The 11,074-nt window shown below is 31.0% G+C and overlaps 1 pseudogene; it reads right to left on the bottom strand.

Annotated features, from left to right (window-relative positions):
- Window positions 1-6,757: 6,757 nt before the first annotated feature.
- LOC120196261 lies at window positions 6,758-8,446 on the bottom strand (annotated as a pseudogene).
- Window positions 8,447-11,074: the final 2,628 nt, after the last annotated feature.

Here is an 11,074-nt window from a genome sequence, read left to right on the forward strand (position 1 = left end):
CTGTCGTTAATTACTTAACAATGTTATGACATGGCACAAAAAATGGCATAAGCATCAAAACGACGTCGTTTTGAAAAACTCAAATATACACCAAAACGACGTCCTTTCGAATACATTATAAAATCCTTTTTTTCTTCTTCTTCATTTCTTTATTTTTTTTCCCTTTTTCTTTCCTCCCATTTTCTCTCTGCTTTGCAACCAGTTGCCGTCGTCGGACACCATGTCATTTTCATTCCGGCCACCGTCCACATTCGTTGACGGTGGTCGTTCGATCCCAAATTTCATGGGTCGGTTCATCTCAACCCCCTGAGCTCGAATCTGGTGATTATTTCACCAGAAAATATCCCAAATCTAATGAATTTAGATTGAAACGTTTCAACTTCCTCACTTTCAATCTCAATTTCATGGACTTCGAAGCAAGTTCCGAGGAAATAGAGGTCGGATTCGGACTCAAGGTGTCGAGAGGTGAAGCGACCCATGAACTTTGAGATCGAACGACCACCATCTGCGGTGAGCGACAGTGGCCGACAATGGCATCCGGTCACCTTCAGTCTTTTTGTTAATGACATTAGAGAGATAACAAGGGAGTGAGCAAAATAATTCAATTTGTAAAGTTCTGTGAGAATTAAAAAAAAAATTGAAAGTTGGGTGGTGAGGAAAATAGAATAGAGAGTATAATTCAGTGAGGAACGGTGTAATTTACCCTAAAAAATCCAAAATTACAATGATAATTTACAACCATAAGTGTAAACTAAACGTATAATTAGGACAATTTTTATAATCATTGACATGAAACTAGTCACTTAAGATTATATGAGGAAAATGTTAAGAACGCATACAAGCTTGAACAAAATAAAGATGTAAATATATCTAATTGCATTGACAAACAAACTACAATAAGGGATCAAGCTAGTGAAAGATCTCCGACAATCTCGAATCAGAGTCGAGTGTTGTGCGAAAACTATCTTCGAACGTAAATCACATATCTGAATTCGCCTGAGAGTCTAAAGCATGGCAGATCACCAGAATAACAAATAAAGCGTCATCTTAACCGGTCGAGACGATGTCAAATAAAATCATGAGAAAAATTAAACAAAAAAAGTGGTCAAACGACCAAGAGATAATATTAAAAACGTGTCAAAAGACATAGAAAAACGTACTATAAATATAGATGAAAAGTGACTTCAGTGGTAAATGAATTGTTATTATTTTTTGAGTTCATGGGTTCGAGCACCATGAATGTCAGAGGTGTAAGCGTTTAATGTGAAATGGTTAATAGATATATTTGAACATAGAGTACTTTTTTTTAATATATAATACATTGTATTTACCCATATTAATAAAAACAATTACACCATAAAAGTTAACGAAAGGAAAAATATTTATATAAAAATATATTTAGAAATGAATCATAATTATCTTTAAAAAGATGGAGTGCTAATTTTTTTTTGTTTAAAAGTAATTTTGAATGAAAAATAGGTTGATTAGAGTGACTAAGTTTTTATTAATATATTTTATAACTATATAATTTTTTGTTATATCCAAATAATTCCTTCTTTAAAAAAGAAGAGACTAATGTAGGTTACATAGCTATTGAACGTTCCCTTCTTTAATATTATTTGATAATTTATAAAATTTTAATTTATTTTTTTATTATTTTTGTTAACTAAATTAATATACTTATTTGTAATATCTAACTTTTAATAATATACATGCATAATAGATGTCATGCTAAGACCGAAAAATTGGGAAGAGGATGAAAATAATAAGGATAAACTATATGTTTAGTACTTAACTTATTACTTTCGTGCCGTCTCAATATCTAAACTTTTATTTGTTTCATAATCACAATTAACATTTAATTCATGTTCATTTTGGTATCGTACCATTAAAAATTTAACATAACTATTGCACGTGACATTTTTTGTAGGTAAGTTAGATCATTCATTATTCAACTACATTCTCACTCTTATTTTGAATATTATAGTTTAAATTTTTTCAATTTAACTACTTAACTTTTAAACAACTCATGTTTTAATCACTCTAATTTATTTTACTAATAATTTTTATGACATGACATTTTTTATTTTATTATTAAAAAATTAAAATTAAAAAGTTAATTTGGTTAGCTAAAGTGATTAATTTAGGAGTAATTTGAAAGTTAAATAATTAAATTAAAAAAATTAATAACTAAAATAGGAGTGAGAGATAGTTGAGTGGTTAATGATGTAATTTACCCAAAAAATTATCACGTTGCAACAGTTCTGCTAAATTTTTAACGGTATGTACCAAAACTAAACACAAAGTAAACGTTATATGTGATTTTAAAATAAATGAAATTTAGGTACCAAAATTGGATAAATGTAATAGTTTGGGTACTAAATGTATAGTTTTTCCAAATAATAAATATGCGAGTAGAGCCATTGAATTTGGTTGGGTTCCCCGCCACCACTAGGACACAGACTCAAGCCATTTTTTAACTTACATATTTTAACTGTTTCCAAATATATAAAAGAGAAAATAACCTCAGTGATCGAAAATGTCTTATAATATACGATTTTAATTAATTTTTTTTGATTTGTCAAAATGACCAACAAAATCGCAATGTGATCTTAAATTCGCAATGCGAACTCTAATTTTTCAACTCAGTTTCTAAATTCGCAACGCGATTTTGCGATAGTCCAAGTTCCCGTTGTGATTTTCCAAATTTACGTTAGTTCAAATTCGTTGCGATAGTTCAAGTTCACATTGCAATTTTCTAAATTCGTTGCGATAGTCGAAGTTCGTGTTGCGATAGTCGAAGTTCGCGTTGCGATTTTTTAAATTCGTTGCGATAGTCCAAGTTCACGTTGCGATAGTCGAAGTTCGCGTTGTGATAGTCGAAGTTCGCGTTGCGATTTTCCAAATTCGTTGCGATAGTCCAAGTTCACGTTCGAAGTTCGCGTTGCGATTTTCTAAATTCGTTGCGATTGTCTAAGTTCACGTTCGAAGTTCGCGTTGCGATTTTTCAAATTCGTTGCGATAGTCCAAGTTCACGTTCGAAGTTCGCGTTGCGATTTTTCAAATTCGTTGCGATTGTCCAAGTTCACGTTCGAAGTTCGCGTTGTGATTTTCGAAATTCGTTGCGATAGTCCCAGTTCGAAGTTCGCATTGCGATTTTCTAAATTCGTTGCGATAGTCCAAGTTCATGTTGCGATAGTCCAAGTTCGCGTTGCGATTTTTCAAATTCGTTGCAATAGTCCAAGTTCACGTTCAAAGTTCGCGTTGCGATTTTCCAAATTTGTTGCGATAGTTGAAGTTCGCGTTGCGATTTTTCAAATTCATTGAGATTTTCCAAAATCGCAACGACTGGTGGTATTGCATTTGTTTCTTATGAATTTTCTCTAAAAAGATAGAATCTGAGCGGACGTGTTGAAGACACGTATTACCACAACCACGAGACGGCGGCGGCGGCGGTGCGCGAGAGTCCCCTTGTTCTCTTCCACTCAACAAGGAAGTGAGAAATTCAAGCCTTAAATACTCATTCCCAATAGTATTTCCAATACTATGTGGGATTGAGCATTGCCAACACTTGGGAATCTTTTACACTATCGCAACACATTCTTTATTGTTTCAAACTAAGATCTTACAAATGGCTTGAGAATCTTATATACTATCGCAACACATTCTTTATTGTTTCAAACTCCACGTGAATTTGAAATAGTTAAAATGTAAACTTGTTTTGAATTTTTCACTATCGCAATACTTTTTCACTATCGTAACAACACGTTTTTCAAACTCTCGCAACACATTTTAACTATCGCAACACATTTTTTAAAATCGTGTTGCGAATCTTACAATCGCGTTGCGAATTTGAAAACTGAGTTGAAAAATTAGAGTTCGCGTTGTGATTTTGTTGGTCATTTTGGTAAATCAAAAAAAATTGGTTAAAATCAAATATTATAAGGCATTTTCGGTCACTGAGATTATTTTATGTCTGTTCTATTTGGATGTTTAACAGATAACAACGAAGAAATGTCCTTTATTTGTTGTTGCTTTTGCTTTGGGTGCGGAGGCAACTAAACAAAGAAATGTCAGGTAAAGGGTTCTGTCTGTTGTTTAGTTATTTTGCCCAAAGAGTTTCTGAACTCATAGAGGCTATTTGACATAACTGATACCAATTTCATTTAATATTTTTTTTCTGACACTGTTTGATCAATATTTCTTGAAGTAGCATTCTTTCTGTTGAGTTGGCAAAGGCGCGTCCATGGGGACGCGCTTTATCCGTGATTTCGTTGAGTTAGATGTCACGTGTGGAAGGCGCATCCCCGGAGACGCGCCTTTCGCCAGCTCGACTGCCACGTGTGTAATTTAGTTATGTTATTTAAATGTTTCATGGTTGTTACATACATATTTTTAATGTTAATTTTTATTCACATTTAACATTAAATATTTGATAAATGTTTTTAAAATACAAATTATATTATTCAAAATTTAAAATAGAAATAAAAATAATATTATTTGAAATTTAAATTTAAAATATAAATTATAGTATTCGAAATTTAACATTAAATTTCAACTTAATATTCCAATTGTATTCGAAATTAAAAGTTATATTCCAATTATAGTTCACAATACTTAAATTGAAATTAAATTTATCCATACATATGATTTTATCATTAACATACGCGCCTTCAAGTCCCCTAAATATTTTTTTTTTACTTTTAAATACATAAATAATAATATAATCAAAATCAAAAATAATAATATAACCATATGTGTAATATTATAATTTCATACATTTTTTATATATTGTTATATCATATTAATATAGATAATTCACTCTACCTTTAACACACATTAACAAAATACATTTGATAATTCTTACTTTATAATCGAAACATTTTACATAATATATTATTAATTTATAATAATAATAAAAATAAAATATTTATTATTAAACAAAATACGTGGCAGTCGAGCTGGCGAAAGGCGCGTTCTCGGGGATGCGCCTTCCACACGTGACATCCAACTTAATGAAAATACATGTAAAACGTATCTCCGAGAACACGCCTTTATCGGCTCAACAGAAAAAGTACTATTTTGACAAATATTAGTCAAATGTGTTATTAAAGGAAAATAGTGTCATGTCAAATAGCCATAGAAAGCTTCAGCATCAGCTCTGCTCTGTCCTCGGGAATTTAAGTCCGCAGGGATTCCATAATTTTATATTTATCAATATTATTTAACCTTTTTATATTATAATTTAAAACTAATTATTTTTAAAAGTCTTATTTTATAACTCATCAAGTGATTAAAAATGTATATATTCTTAATAATTAATAAAAAAAAATCTAAACAGAATATATTTTATAATGACCTTAATTTATTTACAAAAATCATATTATTATAACCAATGCTAGCAGTTGATGGTTACGGGTTACTCCTAAAACAATTAAGAAATCCAGTAGCGTTAAATTACGTTTTCTTTCATCAAAAAATTATAAAATTTTAAGCAAGAATTTGCACAGAAGAAAAACCAGCAACAGATACAAAGGTTGAGTTCATAAATTTAGATTGGTTGGTTGAGCTAATTGCATGGGAAATTAAAATGCCACACAGGCAGCAGCATCAACGAGGCAAGGGTCCACTCTATGGGACGGATTTTACATCCCCACTGTTTTTCACTTTATTTATTACCAAAATATCACCCGTGTTGGTGAATGTGTCAAAAACAATACATTACACTCCAGTGAATTTAACAAAAACCAAGTATTGAATTAATATCTTAGCTATTTTCAGCTCCTAAACAAATCATTTATATAAACCGTCTTAAAATTATACATACAAGTATAATTAAATAACGTAGTCTTAAAATGGTCAAAATAAAAATCATAAATTATATCGATAAGTTATTCATAATATAATAATTAATAGAAAAAGTTTACTCAATATATTTAACAATGACTGTTTCAATTAAAATTAAATTTTAAAATCTAAAATTTAAAATAATATAATGAAAATATATAAATTAAATATATAATTTATACATAATATAAATATCGATTAATATTTTGACTGATAAAATTTTATATTACTCCATAAATAAAATAAAATAAAACTATTACTTAGAATGGTTTTTTTTTTATTAAGATGTTACTTAGAATGGTTGGATATATCGCCATCTTACCTTTTCTTAATGATCTTAGTCAATGATTAAAAACTCTAATCAATTATTGAACGAAAGGAACTTTAATTTTAAATCGATTGTATCTCAATTACACGTATAGAATCAAACAAGTTTTCAATTTTAAATTGGATCTATATGATATACATCCGATCTAATATTCTTGCATACTAATCTAGAAGGTTTTAATTATGAGTAATCAATTCAGTATAATAAATGAAATGAAACCCACATCCTGATCCTGGGGATAGTTGACCTGACCTCATATTGTCTTGTATTTTTTTCAAGTCCTCCTCATCTTTTCTTACGGTGTTATTGGCCATGTTGTTTTACTTAATATAAAGTATTTGTTTTATTATTAAAAATAAAAACTAATTATAAATTAAAATTTAAAATCAATTTGAAATAGATTTAATAATAACATTTTAAAATTATCGATAACTGTTTATACGCTGCAATTGATTCCAATTTATTCGATTTCCTTATAACCCTAAAACAACCAGAAATAAAATACAATGAAATTGAAAATACAATTATTATTTTTTAGGTCTAAAACATCAACACAAATAATCAATCCCCACCACCAACCAATTCATGAAAGAAGAAGAAGAAGAAACTATCAGAACCGTCCATCAATTGTATATACACAATAATGCCCACACACAAAAGAATCATGACCACAGTGCAACATTTTTAACTGTTCCAGCCTTGAAGGACGTGATAAGCACAGCAAACGACAAAACCCCCGGACAGCACCAAGTTTACCGAAGAAGAAGAACACACATTGAAGGGTGTTTTGGTCAATTACAGGAGTGATTGGGATAACGTGGGCACCCGTCTTTGGGACAGATGGTCGGGCAGTACATGATTTCATCGCAGCCGCCGGTACGGTGCCTCTTGAAATCGAGCACAGTGACGAACATGGCAATGAAAAGCACCAGATGATTCAAGGCGTACCTTTGGCCCACGCATTGGTGGGGCCCAGCTCCAAACGCCAGGAAGTTCCGTTTGTAGATCAGGATCGAACCGGTCCGCCTCCAGGAACCCCTGGAAGGATGATTCGTAAACCGAGGGGAACACAATGGTTCCCTTGGGAATCGTGTACGACTCAGTCAACGGGAAATCCTTCATCGCAATGTGCGGCACTAGCGTCGCCGGCGGCCGATATCTTATGACTTCACGTGCCACAGCTTGCGTATACTTCATTTCCCTCAATTGTTCCGATCTTATCAAAGAGTCCGATTCCGGCGACCATATACTCGAAACTTCCTCACGAACTCTCCGGAGAACATCGGGATGAGAGTCGAGGAGGGACACCGCCCAGAGGAGCGACGAAGTGGAGGCGTCTTGAGCGGCGAAGAGAAAATCAAAGAGATAACTGCCAATTTCATAGTCGGAAGGCGGCGCCGTTTTGGACTCCGTGATTTCTCTAACAGTTTCTTGCATCCAAAAATCGATTAAACAAGAAGGCTCGTCTCCTTGGAACATTCTGCTTTTACTTTGAGCAGCGCAATCAGTAAGCGTTTCGACCAACCGCTCAACCGCAAGCCTGGCGTTACGAAACGCGAAACCAGGGAGATCAAAAGGGAGCTTCATCAAACCCGTATTGAAAAGATTATAATCGTCTCTGAACTTGACGCGAGCTTCATTTGACAAATACCTGCCGACAAAAACAGTTTGAGAAGTTTCCAGATTCATGTCGCGAGCTAAAAGACGGAGAGAAATGGATTTTCCCGGTGATTCCGAGGAAAGACGCTCCCACGATTTTAAATGCTCGAGAATAATATTCTGCTGCAATGCGGTGTAGGTTGACAGAGCTCTTGGAGTGAAGTTAGGGGAGATCTGACGGCGTAGATCTTTATGATCTTGTCCGAACATATAAATCAAGTTATGTTCGCCGAAAAGCTTTTTCCCAAAGGGATGTCCCACGAGTAAAAAAGCATCGGGTCGGACGTTGGAGAAGATAAGGTGAGCGAGTTCAGTGTCACGGATAAAGACGATGAAGCGGCCGATGATATAATTAACAGAGAATCCGAGAGAAGAAGCCAAGTGAGCTTGAATTTCCCAGAATCCTGTGGGTTCCATTACTAATGGAATGGCATTGCCGAAGAAAGGAAGGACTATGTTTGGACCAGGAACATTTCGCTTCTTGAGCAAGTAGGAGATCTGTTCTAAGAGAAGGATAAGAACAAAAAGAGTTGCCAAAAATGGAGCGAATGGCGAAAGAAAGGATAAAAAAGAAATCATTTTCTGGAGCTTGGAAAATGTGGAACAAGGGATTATATAGACCAAATTATTACAGAAAGGAGAGCGGAGTCCAAAGGATCTTTTGCTTCATGTAAGTGTGGTTTTAGAGAGTTGTATTACAGTTTGATTGAGATGGAGAGAAAGCAACGCAGAAAGGAGGGAGAGGGATAAATAACGAGGAAATGTCGAAGACTAAAAAGACAACTGGGTGTTGACGTGGCATTGTCAGATTATTTTGAATTCAGATAATACCTCTAGTAAAGCCAGCGATTCGGCATTCGTTTTTTTTATATAACATCACAATATTTTCCAATATTATATATTTGCTAAAGGGCTTTTGTTTTTCTAGAACAAGAAAAAGTAGTTGATCTTTTCGAAGTTTCTCTTTTTGAAAACACTCTTAAGGGTGTCAAAATCTATACAACAAATTGTTAAAAAGTTTTAATTGATATATTTTTTCCTCCTAGATTAGGAGTTAAATACTTATAAATAAATGAAATTCTTATTCCCTTTCTCTAGATAAAAATTGATAAAAAAAATCTTTTAAACGTGGTTTGGTTTTTGTAATGTAAGAATTAAGATTATCAGAATTTTATATTATTTAACATAATATTGAGAATGTTGTATTATTTTGTTTGGTTTATTTGAGAGAAATGTAAGATTGCGATATGTATGAGTATTCTACGGTCGACAAGCACTAATAATCACATAAACGATGAGCACCATTAATTTAATTTATAAAAATTTAAAATTCTAAATAACTTAGCGTATAATTATTATATTAGTTAAAAATCTAAAGGCAAATTATTTAAAATAAAATATTGATTATATTATTTTCATAATTTTTTTGGATTAAATGCATCATTGCCTCCAAAAAATATGTTATTTGTATCGAGTTACTCCCTAAAGTATTTTTCGAAACATTTTGACCCATAAAGTTTAAATCGTTACCTCGTTTACCTAAAACCGTTAACTCCGTTAGAAATAGCAAGGGTAACCTACATATTTAGCCACTTAACTATGTTCACGATTCTATTTTGGTCACCCAACTAATTTTTCCTCTCAAAATCATCACTAAACTTAAATTTTTGTTTGATTTTAATCACGTAAATCGATTTGATTTTTTTTAATTTACTAAATTTTGTTAACTTGGTCCTTTTTTTTTGTTTACAATAATCTCTAAACTTGATTTTCTTTATAATTTTGATTATATGTCGCATGACACAATCTTAAATTTTCATATCATTAAAATAACTAAATATAAGAAAAGTTGCAAAGTTTTGAGAATATTGTGACAAAAAAGTTTCATAATTCAAGTTGAGAAAATGTACTAAAGTGTAAGAAAAAATGTTAATTTATATTTCACATGTATGGACTCTGGAACTCCAATTAGAGTTATTTAATATTATATATAAAATTTAAAAAGTTAATTTATGTTTTGAATAATTCAAATTTTAATGGTCTCAATATATATATATATATATATATAATTCGATTTTCATATTATTTATTAATTTTGAATAGAACGCATGTTGAACATTTCTTAAAAATCATAAGATTAAATACTGAATTTATTTCAGTGGATAATTGCTTAATATGTTTGAGCAATCACACTAATAGTTTTTGCGATGAACCTTAACTAATTAAACAATTTTAACAAGTTTAATTTGCAAAAAATATATTATTAAAATCGAGAGTGAAAAAACTAATTACTAATTGGTCTAGTGAGATGAGACGTTAGAATTTTTAAATAATGTTAAAGGGTTCAAAATTTATTATTGTGAATAAAAAATTAGATTAAAAATACGCATCTATAATAAATCTTTTATAATAATTGTTCTAAATTAGTCGATCAATAAATAAATATCGATGATTAAATACATGAACGAAAGCTTACACAATATAAACCTAATAATTATTATAAACTTGAAAAGAGTTTGTGGTTTTACTTAAAAATATTGACTGATGCAAAGGGTCGTAACATATTATTTTTTTGAAGGAAAAAATAAATAAAAATTAAAAAAATAATTTAATGAATTAAAATATCAACATCAAAGTATAGGTACCATGAACAAAGAGGCTTATGTTTGTCTTCATTAAAAAAGGGTTCAATGTGTCTCTTGTTTGTTATCTTTTAATGGGACAAACATTTTTTATTTAATTTAATTTTGATTGTACCATCTTTATATAAAATTTTAATTAGTATTTGAAATTTTTGAATAAAATATTAAGTCTAAAAATAAAGATAAAAAAATAGCTCGGTTGGGTTTAAATATTCAGGGGTCAAATATGACTCAACATGTTGTTTAATTTATGATATTTATATATTATGTAATTTTTATCTCATATATATAAAATTATAATGTAAAAAATATTAGCTTGGTTAGGTTTAAATATTCAGGAGTTGACTATTTGTGTGTCGAGTTAAAAATGTGATATAAATGAATTGTTATTTATTTATAGTTTTTAAAAATAGATCGAATCGATTTAGGTGACCAAAAAAAAAACAATAACTTAAGTTTAGTGATGATTTTGAGAGAGAAAATAGTTGAGTAACCAAAACATAATCGTGAAAATAGTTAAGTGGCTAAATATATAGTTTACTCTTGCTATTTTTATCGGAGTTAACGGTTTGGGACAAATGAGGTAACGATTTAAACT

Source organism: Hibiscus syriacus, unplaced genomic scaffold (assembly GCF_006381635.1).
Source record: "Hibiscus syriacus cultivar Baekdansim isolate YM2019G1 unplaced genomic scaffold, ASM638163v2 tig00117032_pilon, whole genome shotgun sequence".
NCBI classification, from domain to species: domain Eukaryota; kingdom Viridiplantae; phylum Streptophyta; class Magnoliopsida; order Malvales; family Malvaceae; genus Hibiscus; species Hibiscus syriacus.